Below are 10908 nucleotides of genomic sequence, written 5' to 3' on the forward strand. Positions count from 1 at the left end.
TTTCCACTGCCAAGAATTATTGTTAATCTGTCACAACTGTCTCTGTCTCCACCAACCCTGACCATCACCTTGTTGTTAAAGAACAAGCTCGGTAACCTGGGTCAGTGTAGCTTTACCCATGATCTACTAAGTCAGAGGCTGGGGAAAAATCAATACAGATGGACAGTAGGTTACTGAATCATTTTCTGACAGATTGCTTCTCAAGGTGATAAGGAAGTGTAACAGTCGCTAAACATATTAGAATCATACTTAAAGACTTCTTGCTCCTTAAATATTAGCTTAAGACCCACCAGACTGCCTTTTGCTTGTGAAGCCACTGGCAGAAGAGACAGGAGGAAGAAGGGGTCATCCAATAAACTGCTGGGTTTATGGCTTTGAGGGTTCTTTAAAAGGGAGAATGAAGGACACCTGGTTGGCTCAGTGATTGAGCATCTGCCTTTGGCTCAGGGCGTGATCCCGGAGTCCCAGAATCGAGTCCCGCATCAGGCTCCCTGAATGGAGCGCTGCTTCTCCCTCTGCCTCTCTCTGTGTGTCTCTCATGAATAAATAAGAAAAAACTTAAAAAAGTAAAAGGGAGAATGATTACACTAGACCACAGAACTATATTTAACAAGTTAGTGAAGACAGGGCTCAACAGAACATCAACATCCGGGGGAGAGAGTCCTCACTAAGCATGTGTTAAAATGTAAACTTCTTGATCACTAATGTTATCTGCAAACCAAACAAGATAAGGGACTTGGATCTACAAAGTTCCTAAGCTTTCCTTGAATTAGGAAGTTCAAAAGATGGATATCCTAGATATCAGATGATATCTGGTTTCTGAGGGTTTTTTTTTTTTTTACCAGATTCATGGATAGTTCCCCTAATCTGCCTTTATTATCAATTTTCAGTAAGCCCAGGTCCTCCCAGAAGTGTTTCTTACATGTGAGTGTTTTGAAGGGGATGGTGGTTTTATAATAAAATTGAAATTTAATATTAATCTGTATTGACTTTACCAAATTCCTTTCTAAATTGTTTTATTGGTCACATCACCAACCTGACCTGTTTTTAATCCGACTTTGTTGCTATCACTGTGGCTGCCATCATGGCCATCCAAGTACCTGACAATACTTTCCAAACCCAATAACTAAAGGAGTGATAATAAAATATTACCAATAGAAATGGAATGTTCCTCATTCTAATCCAATTTTTAATTCTCAATACTAACCCTGGTCCAACTATGCGTACACCCAAACACAGGAAGAGCTATGCCAAAATTGCACTGAGGGGAAGATTATCACCTTTGATCAATTCAAGATACCAACTCTTGAAAGAACTAGCACGACATTAAGCCAAATTTCATCTGTCTACCAAAAGTGTTATCATTCAGCAGAACCAAATTATGGATGACCATCACTTCATTCTGCAGGGACTCCACATAGAGGCTTGTAAAGCTGTTCATCAAGGACATATTCAGTACTGTGAGATACATGGAATGTTAATATGATATCAAAGATCACTTTTCTTTTTTAAATATTTTATTTGTTTATTCATGAGAGACACACACACACAGAGAGAGGCAGAGACACAGGCAGAGGGAGAAGCAGGCTCCCTGCGGAGAGCCCAACCTGGGACTTGATCCTGGTTCCCCTGGGCCAAAGGCAGGCGCCAAACTGCTGAGCCACCCAGGCATCCCAAAGATCACTTTTTCTGATGGCAAATTGCATCAGGATATTGAAAAAAGCACTTCTACCTTTTTGGTTAACTGAAACTAGCACCAAGAGGAAAATACCCCCTTTGGCATGGACTGAGAGGCTTAACTTACATTTCTTTTATGCTTACATTCCTTTAAATTTGTATTTCCTTTAATCTTTAATATGAGGGTTGGCCAGTCTACCCAAATTCCAAAAATATTTCTCTTTATAGTCCAGGATAAAAAAAAAAGTTGCCTATATCATAAAGTTAAGAAAACAAGTGTTTTGGAGCTTAAGTGTTATAACAATATGTAATGTTAAACTCCATTTTGAAAAAGTTAGCACATGATAACTTTTCTTTTAGATTCCATTTAGATGAGTTTCAAGAGAGGCATCATAATCACTGGAAAAATACATGCTCTAGGAAATAAAAGAAGGTAATCACTGTGTATGTTGAGACACTGAGCTTGAACTAAAATTATAGCTGCTTAAAGGGTAATCTGATTTGCAGCTCTCTAATCCAATCCATTCAAACCCAGATAGTTTGTCTTTCTATTGCTAACTCTGGTCTCACTGATACTCAGAGTTCCAGGGTGTTTCTTAAGGTGCTGCTTCTGACCTTGCTTTTGGCCTCTGGGATCATTTTGTTTCTCTGACTTCTTCTTTATGGGTTAAACCTTTATTCAGGTTTCCCTCCCCACCCTGTAAGCTTGCTCTGCCATATAGATAGTGTGTGCCTAACGGTTTCCTTTTACCTTTCTCTGAGAGATGGCCTTTCTCAGCTCTGTACACTACAGCCTGTGGTCAGGAGCACCAGAATTCTCCACAGATGCTAGAGTCCAGCCAAACTCCAGTACCCCCAGGCGGAGGGGGTCTAGGAATTGACTTTGTGTAAGTCTAGTCCTATGTTCAGTGTTAGGGTTGGTCTAGAAGAAAGCAGTAGTTCACTTGGCTAAATGATACAAAAGGAACCTTGATGAGATCTACTGGGGGACACCTGCCGGTGTTACTGAGTATCACGCTGGAACCATGATTGTGAAGTGAGGGCATATTTAGACAGAGAAAACCACATTTGAGAACATATCCCCATGGGAAGTAGCATTACTTGGTCAGGAAACTATAAGCACATTAACATGGTTGATGTGGAGGATTTATATGATGGGAGTGGGTTGGAGCCAAGGAGAATACTAGGAAAATGGTAGCAGTTGGTGAGTGACTTCCTAAGTTGTGCAGGAGGGTCTGACTTGACCTTGCACATGTTGGGAATACTATATATAAGGGTAACAAGATCATAATCAAAAGTATTTCCTGGTAAAATTTGTGGAGTGTATAAAGAACCTTCTGGAGATCTCAGTGATTAAAGCGACTTTACAGGAATATAAATGTCACGATTCAAAGCAGCTATGAAGTTAGTACTCTCCAGCTCATCTCCTACCAATAATGGCAAAAGGGTCTACATTTGATTTTCACACTACAACTGCTCTACAAATCATTGTTTGAATTTTGCCAGTACGTGCCCTGATGGTCACACTGGCCTCACATGGAAAGACTTGAAGTCTTCTGTCCACTTAACTCCTGTTTCTTTTTTTTTTTTAATATTTTTAATTTTTATTTATTTATGATAGTCACAGAGAGAGAGAGAGAGAGAGGCAGAGACACAGGCAGAGGGAGAAGCAGGCTCCATGCACCGGGAGCCTGATGTGGGATTCGATCCCGGGTCTCCAGGATCGCGCCCCAGGCCAAAGGCAGGAGCCAAACCGCTGCGCCACCCAGGGATCCCTTAACTCCTGTTTCTACCCCAGCTCTCCTTTTCATGCTACCTCTCACTGTAGCTTCTCTAAACAGCATTTAAAGCTGTGACCTTTAAAATAAGCACTTAAAAGTCTTGCTGTGATTTACATTCTGAGCATGAGCCAGCTGTTTTTACCTCGACATGCCGTGGGTATGAAAAATTGCTAGGACAATTTAGGGTAGAGCTTTCTATTTCCATTTGGTGGCAAATGACGATTGGTGAATTATACTTTTTTCTCTCTCAGTGTTTTTCCATTTTTTACAATTCATACTGTGTCAGGAAAAAAAATCAGAATTCACTCCTGCTGCATTTTGATGCACTTCCTGAAAGATTATTAGCCAAACCAGTCACACTTTCAGAGAGATGATGTGGTCCAACATATTCTTATGATTTATAGTTTGTATTTATTTTTCCTTTTTTCTTGTCCAAACTATTATTTTACTGGCAGTAAAAATAAAAATAATAAAAAAAAACCTGGAACCATTGAGCTATCAGATATTATTTTGGGACCAGTGTCATCTTCATGTTTGAAGTTTCCCTGCCCCACTATGAAGGCCAGATAGAAACCATCAGCAGGGTTAGCCAAGTAGCAATGTTTTATCTTTTATAAATGACTAGAAGTGATTAGAAATCCTAACCAAGGAATTCTTGGACTCAACTAGGGTAATGAATTATGATTTAATCTTTATTTTGAGGCTTATTAGCCTAAACTGACTTCCAGGTCATATGAGAGACTTCAAAGAAAATGAGATATGTTTTACATAAGGTTAGGCAACTGGATTCAGTCAGATAATCCTGTATAGTTGCTGGTTACATCTCCTGAAACACATGGTCCTTGTTACAGAAAGAAAGTATTTGCCTTTAGTGGAGTCTCTGATTACTGGTACTCTTATTACTGTTAGTGTAGTGAGGCTCTAAGGGTGTGTGTGTGTGTGTGCATGTGTGTGTGTACATACATAAGATGGGTATCCTACACAGAACTCTGGCATGACACAATGGGTGAAGATGGGCCTCCTATGATTCTATTCATAAATGGAATCTAAGTCTTTGGGTAGAGAAGATAGCTAATAGGTACATTCAATCTGACAGTAGGGTTTGCAGATAAGAACCATGACAAGAGACATAGCTTCCATATTGCATGCCTTTAGCTAAGCAGGGAAATTGCCCTAAGCTTGGAGAGAACCTGGTTTCGAGCTCTATCCAGGGGCAATGGTAGAAAAAGATGACCTTGAGTATGAGAGGTGATAGTACCGCATACCTTATTCTTTTGCTCATGTTAATTTTTATTCTGGGTTCTTTGTAAGAATCTGGAAAGGTGATTCAGATTAAGGAGTCAACACACGATAGTGATGAGCTAAGATAGAATGATGTTCACTTGGCATTCTATGATAAATTATAACAGTAGAGCTTGGCAGGGCCTTCTTTGATCTCAGCTAGAGTGGTATAGACAGAAACAGGAAGGACGAAAAGGACTGGGAGGCACTGTTCTAAGGAAAAGATTAAGAACGGCTGTGTTTTCAGTTTCAAAGAGGAAAAAGCACTTTACTGATATTATAGAGTAAAAACCTAGTGAAATAGGAAGAAGAAAAGGGAAATTGGCACATAGATGAGGGCAATAATAAGCAGTAGTAAAGGTGAATAAGACAGAGTTACACCAAATCAGGTACTTACACCATCCAGCTTCATCAGCTAGGGAGGCTTTATGTCTTCTTTGGAAAGTGTCTATTCATGTCTTCCATCCATTTCTTAATTGGTTTATTTGGGTATTTTTAGGTGTTGAGTTTGATAAGTTCTTTATAGATTTTGGATTCTAACCCTTTATCAGATATATCATTTGCAAGTATCTTCTCCCATTCTGTAGGCTGCCTTTTAGTTCTATTGATGGCTTCCTTCACTGTGCAGAAGGTTTTTATCTTGATAAAGTCCCAATAGTTCATATTTGCTTTTGTCTCCCTTGCCTCCTGAGATGCGTCTAATAAGTTGCTACAGCTGAGGTCAAAGAAGTTTCTGCCTGTGTTCTCCTCTAGGATTTTGATAGTTTCCTATCTCACAATTATTTTTAAAATGAGTCAATGTCTTGTTCTTTGTTCTTGCTGAACAACCATAATTGGTGCATATATCACTTCTACTCTATAAGTCACTGATTCCACTTATTCTTCACTGGTTCAGAAATCTAGTGTACTTCTCCAGCATCTGAGCAGTCAAGCCCAGTCTCATGTCCCCATCGGAACTGATTGGTCCATACTTCCCAAATAGTGAAATCTTCATCTTTCTCAGCATATACCCTCCAATCTTACCAAAGTTTATGCAGATCCCAGGCATTACTGCATCAACATAATTGTAGCTAATTCCTGTAACTGGCAAGTCTTCATCATCTTTCCAGTGTTAGCTTGGTTATTTTCTACTACCACATAAAGGTTATTTTAATTCTCTCCACGTTGCTAGAGTGATCCTTTGTAACTTTAGCTGCCACCAACCTTGAATAGCTCTGAGCTACACATTTTTTGGCTCATAGTGGGCATTTAATAAGCATTTGAATTAAATTACATTTTGCCATATTAATCTCAATCTCCTTCATGTGTGAAAGTATTGTCCTTTAAACTATAGTATAAGGTCTTTGAATTTAATAAATACTTGCCAAATTGAATTGACTGGCTCGTAGGTTGGCTCCTAATTTTAATTTTTAAATATGTGCTTGAGCATACTCTATTAAAAGTGGCCATTTAAACACAAAGGAAATTTAAGCAAACATTTCTCTTTCACAGTTTATGTGAGAGGAGGAGAATTGATGTGATTACTCTTTTTCCCTTAGGGTACATGCTATTCTCTTAGGAGTCAGGATAGGCTCTGTCATTTTCATCTTTCAACAGTATTACTAAGCACATACTCTAATGCACAGCACTGTGTGGGAAGACAGTTGAAAGAATGGTCTCTATTTTCTGGACTTCTACATTCTCGTTAAGAAAAGAGTAATAGTATGACACAAAACTTTGCTCCAAAATGGATGTTTTTGGCAGTATGCTAGAGGAATGCATTGTAAGGAATTATCAACAGGTACAAAACAATCAGAGAGAGACTTGCAGGGAAGAGGGGCACTAGAGATGAATCTTGAACAAAGAGGTAGTAATGAGGGTTAATGCAAGTCGGTCATTCTGTCTCTGTCTCAGTATCACCTTCTATAAAATGAGGGGTTTGGGCAAGATTATTTTGGGGGGCTACTTTTAAGGATCCAAGGTAAGGAAGTGAGGAGAGAGGGGTCATAGTAGAGGAGGGACAGCAATTACAGCAAAAGAAAAGTGGCTGAACAAGACAGGACAATGAAGAGGTAAGGGTTAGGAAAAATCTTTGGGTAACATTTGGTCTTTTTTTTTAATAATAAATTTATTTTTATTGGTGTTCAATTTGCCAACATACAGAATAACACCCAGTGCTCGTCCCGTCAAGTGCCCCCCTCAGTGCCCGTCACCCAGTCACCCCCACCCCCCGCCCTCCTCCCCTTCCACCACCCCTAGTTCGTTTCCCAGAGTTAGGAGTCTTCGTGTTCTGTCTCCCTTTCTGATATTTCCTACCCATTTCTTCTCCCTTCCCTTATATTCCCTTTCACTATTATTTATATTCCCCAAATGAATGAGAACATATAATGTTTGTCCTTCTCCGATTGACTCATTTCACTCAGCATAATACCCTCCAGTTCCATCCAGGTTGAAGCAAATGGTGGGTATTTGTCATTTCTAATGGCTGAGTAATATTCCATTGTATACATAAACCACATCTTCTTTATCCATTCATCTTTCGATGGACACGGAGGCTCCTTCCACAGTTTGGCTATTGTGGCCATTGCTGCTATAAACATCGGGGTGCAGGTGTCCTGGTGTTTCATTGCATCTGTATCTTTGGGGTAAATCCCCAGCAGTGCAATTGCTGCATAGTAGGGCAGGTCTATTTTTAACTCTTTGAGGAACCTCCACACAGCTTTCCAGAGTGGCTGCACCATTTAACCTTCCCACCAACAGTGTAAGAGGGTTCCCTTTTCTCCACATCCTCTCCAACATTTAACATTAGGTCTTGAAGAGATAGATCAGCAGGTGCCAGAGATCCAGGCTATTCCAGGCAAACAGTTAAAGTAAGTAGGCAGGGCTAAGGATACAAAAACAGTGATTAGAAGGGGCACATGCACCCCAATGTTTATAATAGCAATGTCAATAATAGCCAAAATATGGAAAGAGCCCAGATGTCTATTGACAGATGAAAGGATTAAGAAGAGGTGGTGTGTGAATATATATATAGTGGAATATTATTCAGCTATCAAAAAGAATGAAATCTTGCCATTTGCAGCAGTGTGGCTAGATCTGGAATGTATTATGTTAAGTAAAATAAATGAATCAGAGAAAGACAAATACCACATGATTTCCTTCATAAGTGGGATTGAAGAAACAAAACAGATGAACGTAGGGGTAGGGAAGGAAAAATAAAATAAGATAAAAACAGAGAGGGAGGCAAACCATAAGAGACTCTTACCTCTAGGAAACAAACTGAAGATTGGTGGAGGGAGGGGTATGAGGGGATGGAGTAACTGGGTGATGGGCATTAAGGAGGGCACTTGATGTAATGAGCACTGGGTGTTATATGCAACTGAGAATCACTAAATTCTACCCCCAAAACTAATAATATACTATATGGTAACTAGATTGAATTTAAATACAAAAGTGTTTTTAAAAGTGAGTAGGGCTCTATGACCTCTCTTGGTCAGGTATAGCTCATGACACTAAAATCCTGAGGGCCCTGAAGCCTGGAGTTGCAGATAAATGTATATGTTAAGGGGGAGAAAAAGATAATTTTCCTGGTTAGATTATAAAACTCATTTTGAAGAAAAGAGTAAAATAAGATTACACTAGCTACATCTCAAATGCTCAGCAGCCACATGTGGCCAGTGGCTACCATCTTGGATAGTATAAATGTAGCATATTGCCATTACTGCAGAGAATTCTATTGGACAAGCTGTGCTCTAGGTTTCACAGTGAATTCATTTCGAGCCCCAGAATGAGGTCAGAAAAGAGGAAACACTTAACCTCTTCAAGTTATGTTTGGTTTTATGACACTTTGAAACATTCCCAGAATATCTCAAAAACTGTCACAAATTATTTCAAAATTAATTCATTCCAGTTCAAGTGAATTAAAACAAAAAAAAAAGTCACACTCCATTTATTTTTCTGTGAAGAGCAAAACTTTTCTTGTTCACATCTTCTCAGAAGAGCTATTTGAGAAGGCCTGAAAATGGAACCTGTTTAGAGCTTGCAGGCTTGTTTTCTCTACCAATTACAACACTAGCACAGTTTGGAGACAGCAACATGCACTCAGCCCCTGGGTGCTGCTTAGGTGTGGTTTCATTGTCCAGAACCCCTCTTCCACCTTTCCCTTTGGGCCTTCTGCCTTTTCTGTTTAGACATTATGGTGCCTGCTGAGGAATAGAATCCAAGATCAGCTGGTGGATAAACAGTTAGTATATCCCTACACAGGAGACACAGGTGTGTGGATGTCAAGTTGGCATGGAGGAAACTTCCCATGTGGTCTTGGTTCATTATTAAAAAAAATAGTTATCATTTTTAGACTAACTTCCTCTCCCTGTCATTTAACAATTTGGAAAGGAGTTTCAAAAAGAGATTAAACAAATAACGCAATGTCTAAGCCATAACCTGGCAAGTGAGACAGATCCACGCATAGAATAATGTAATGCTGAGTGGCAAACACTACAGCAGAAGTGCACATTATTAAGTTGTATGGGAATATAGAAAATGGGTGACTTAATTGTGCCCAGGGAAGTCAAGAAAATTCCTGAGAGGAGATGGAGTTTTCCAGGGACTTGAAGGAGACATAGAGTACGTAAAGCAGATCAGAAGTGGTTGGTAGGTACTGGGGAGGGGGGATTGCAGGCACAGGAAAGGAGCAAGCTCAAAGCCCGAGGCAGGAAAGGGAACAGGTGATGTTCAGGGAACACAGGATCAGAACCCCCCATGTGGTCATGTGAGGGAGGTGCTGAGGTCAGGAGGTCAGGAGAGGGGAAACTGTAGAGGTAGGCTTAAGCTCCAGTGCCAAAGGTCATCTTTTCCATGTTGTGAATGAAGTTGGGAATCTATCCTGGTGGCAACTAGGAGCCCGAGAGGCAAGAGGAGCACTTCAAGTGAAGTGACCTGCTCAAGCCTAAGAAGAAGCAGTAGAGTTTCATGCTTAAGAGCACAGAGACACTGAGCAGACAGCCTAGGGTTGAATCTGCTTGCCAGCTAGCTCTTCTGTGCCACGGTTTTGGCATCTGTAAGATAGACATGATAATGACATTCGCTTCACTGTCAGGATTAAATGAGGTAATATGTGGAAACTGCCAAGAACATTGACTGGCACACAGGAGCCCTCTATGTGGGTCGTTTCTATGCTTATCACTCTGTTTTGGCAAATTTGGAAGCTGGGGCACAGAAAGACAAAATAATTTACTCAGGATCCAATGCTCCTTTGTGGTGGAGAGTGGATACCTATCCATCACCCCAAACCACTTAAATATGAGCACTATCAGCCATTCATCTCTCCCAGTGGATCCTAGCAGATACATTTTTCTGTTTGTTTAGATGATGAAGAGGATATTAATTCTTCTTAAACCTCCTTGTCATTTCTAGTTCCCCCTTTTATCTTAAGATGCTCCAGCTGCTTCCATACCGTGTTCTTCCACTCTGTTCTTTTATTTTAACATGTGCCATTTCATTTTCCCAAAACACAGTGCAATTTGTCATAATGTAAAAAAATACAATAAAATAAAGAAACCTGAGCAGAAACACAAAGCACATTTTTCTCCAGGAAACTTCGCTGTTCTTGAGCACAGGGAAAGAGAACCCAGTGGCATCTTCAGCAAAACATATGCATCAGTAAGTGCATTAATCATATCAGTGTGAGAAACTGGTCCAGCTCTGCTGGAATCCTTTGCTTGCTAGTGAAAGAGAAAGCACGTCTTTGAAGATGGGCCAGTTCGGTCCAATCACTGTACCAGTCCAAAGCATTCATAGTTGCAATGCTTCCCACATTTGCAAAATAAGCCCATGGATTATTAAATTGTTCTCAAGGAGCTATTTTCATATATATATATATGATATATATGATAAACAAAATCCTTTGCTCCTCCTATGAATCCTATAGAATCTGTGGTCAGAAGTAGAGACCTACCATCACTTTGTATTAAAATCAGGCTGTCTCTGCCCATTCTCAAAGTGATCATGAGTGATTAGGAATGGGTTGTGAACAGGAATGAGAAAAGGAGTCAAAGTGGATGGGAGACAAGAAAGTGATATTTTTAGTTGTGGATCTTTGGGCCAGATAATGGATGTAGAGGCTTAGCACATAGGTCTTAGAACACTAGGTTTTTACCTTTTGTGGGAGGAAACAGCTGAGGCTTATTTAAGA

The sequence above is a fragment of the Canis lupus genome, chromosome 14 (genome assembly GCF_011100685.1).
Source record: "Canis lupus familiaris isolate Mischka breed German Shepherd chromosome 14, alternate assembly UU_Cfam_GSD_1.0, whole genome shotgun sequence".
In the NCBI taxonomy this organism is placed as follows: Eukaryota; Metazoa; Chordata; class Mammalia; order Carnivora; family Canidae; genus Canis; species Canis lupus.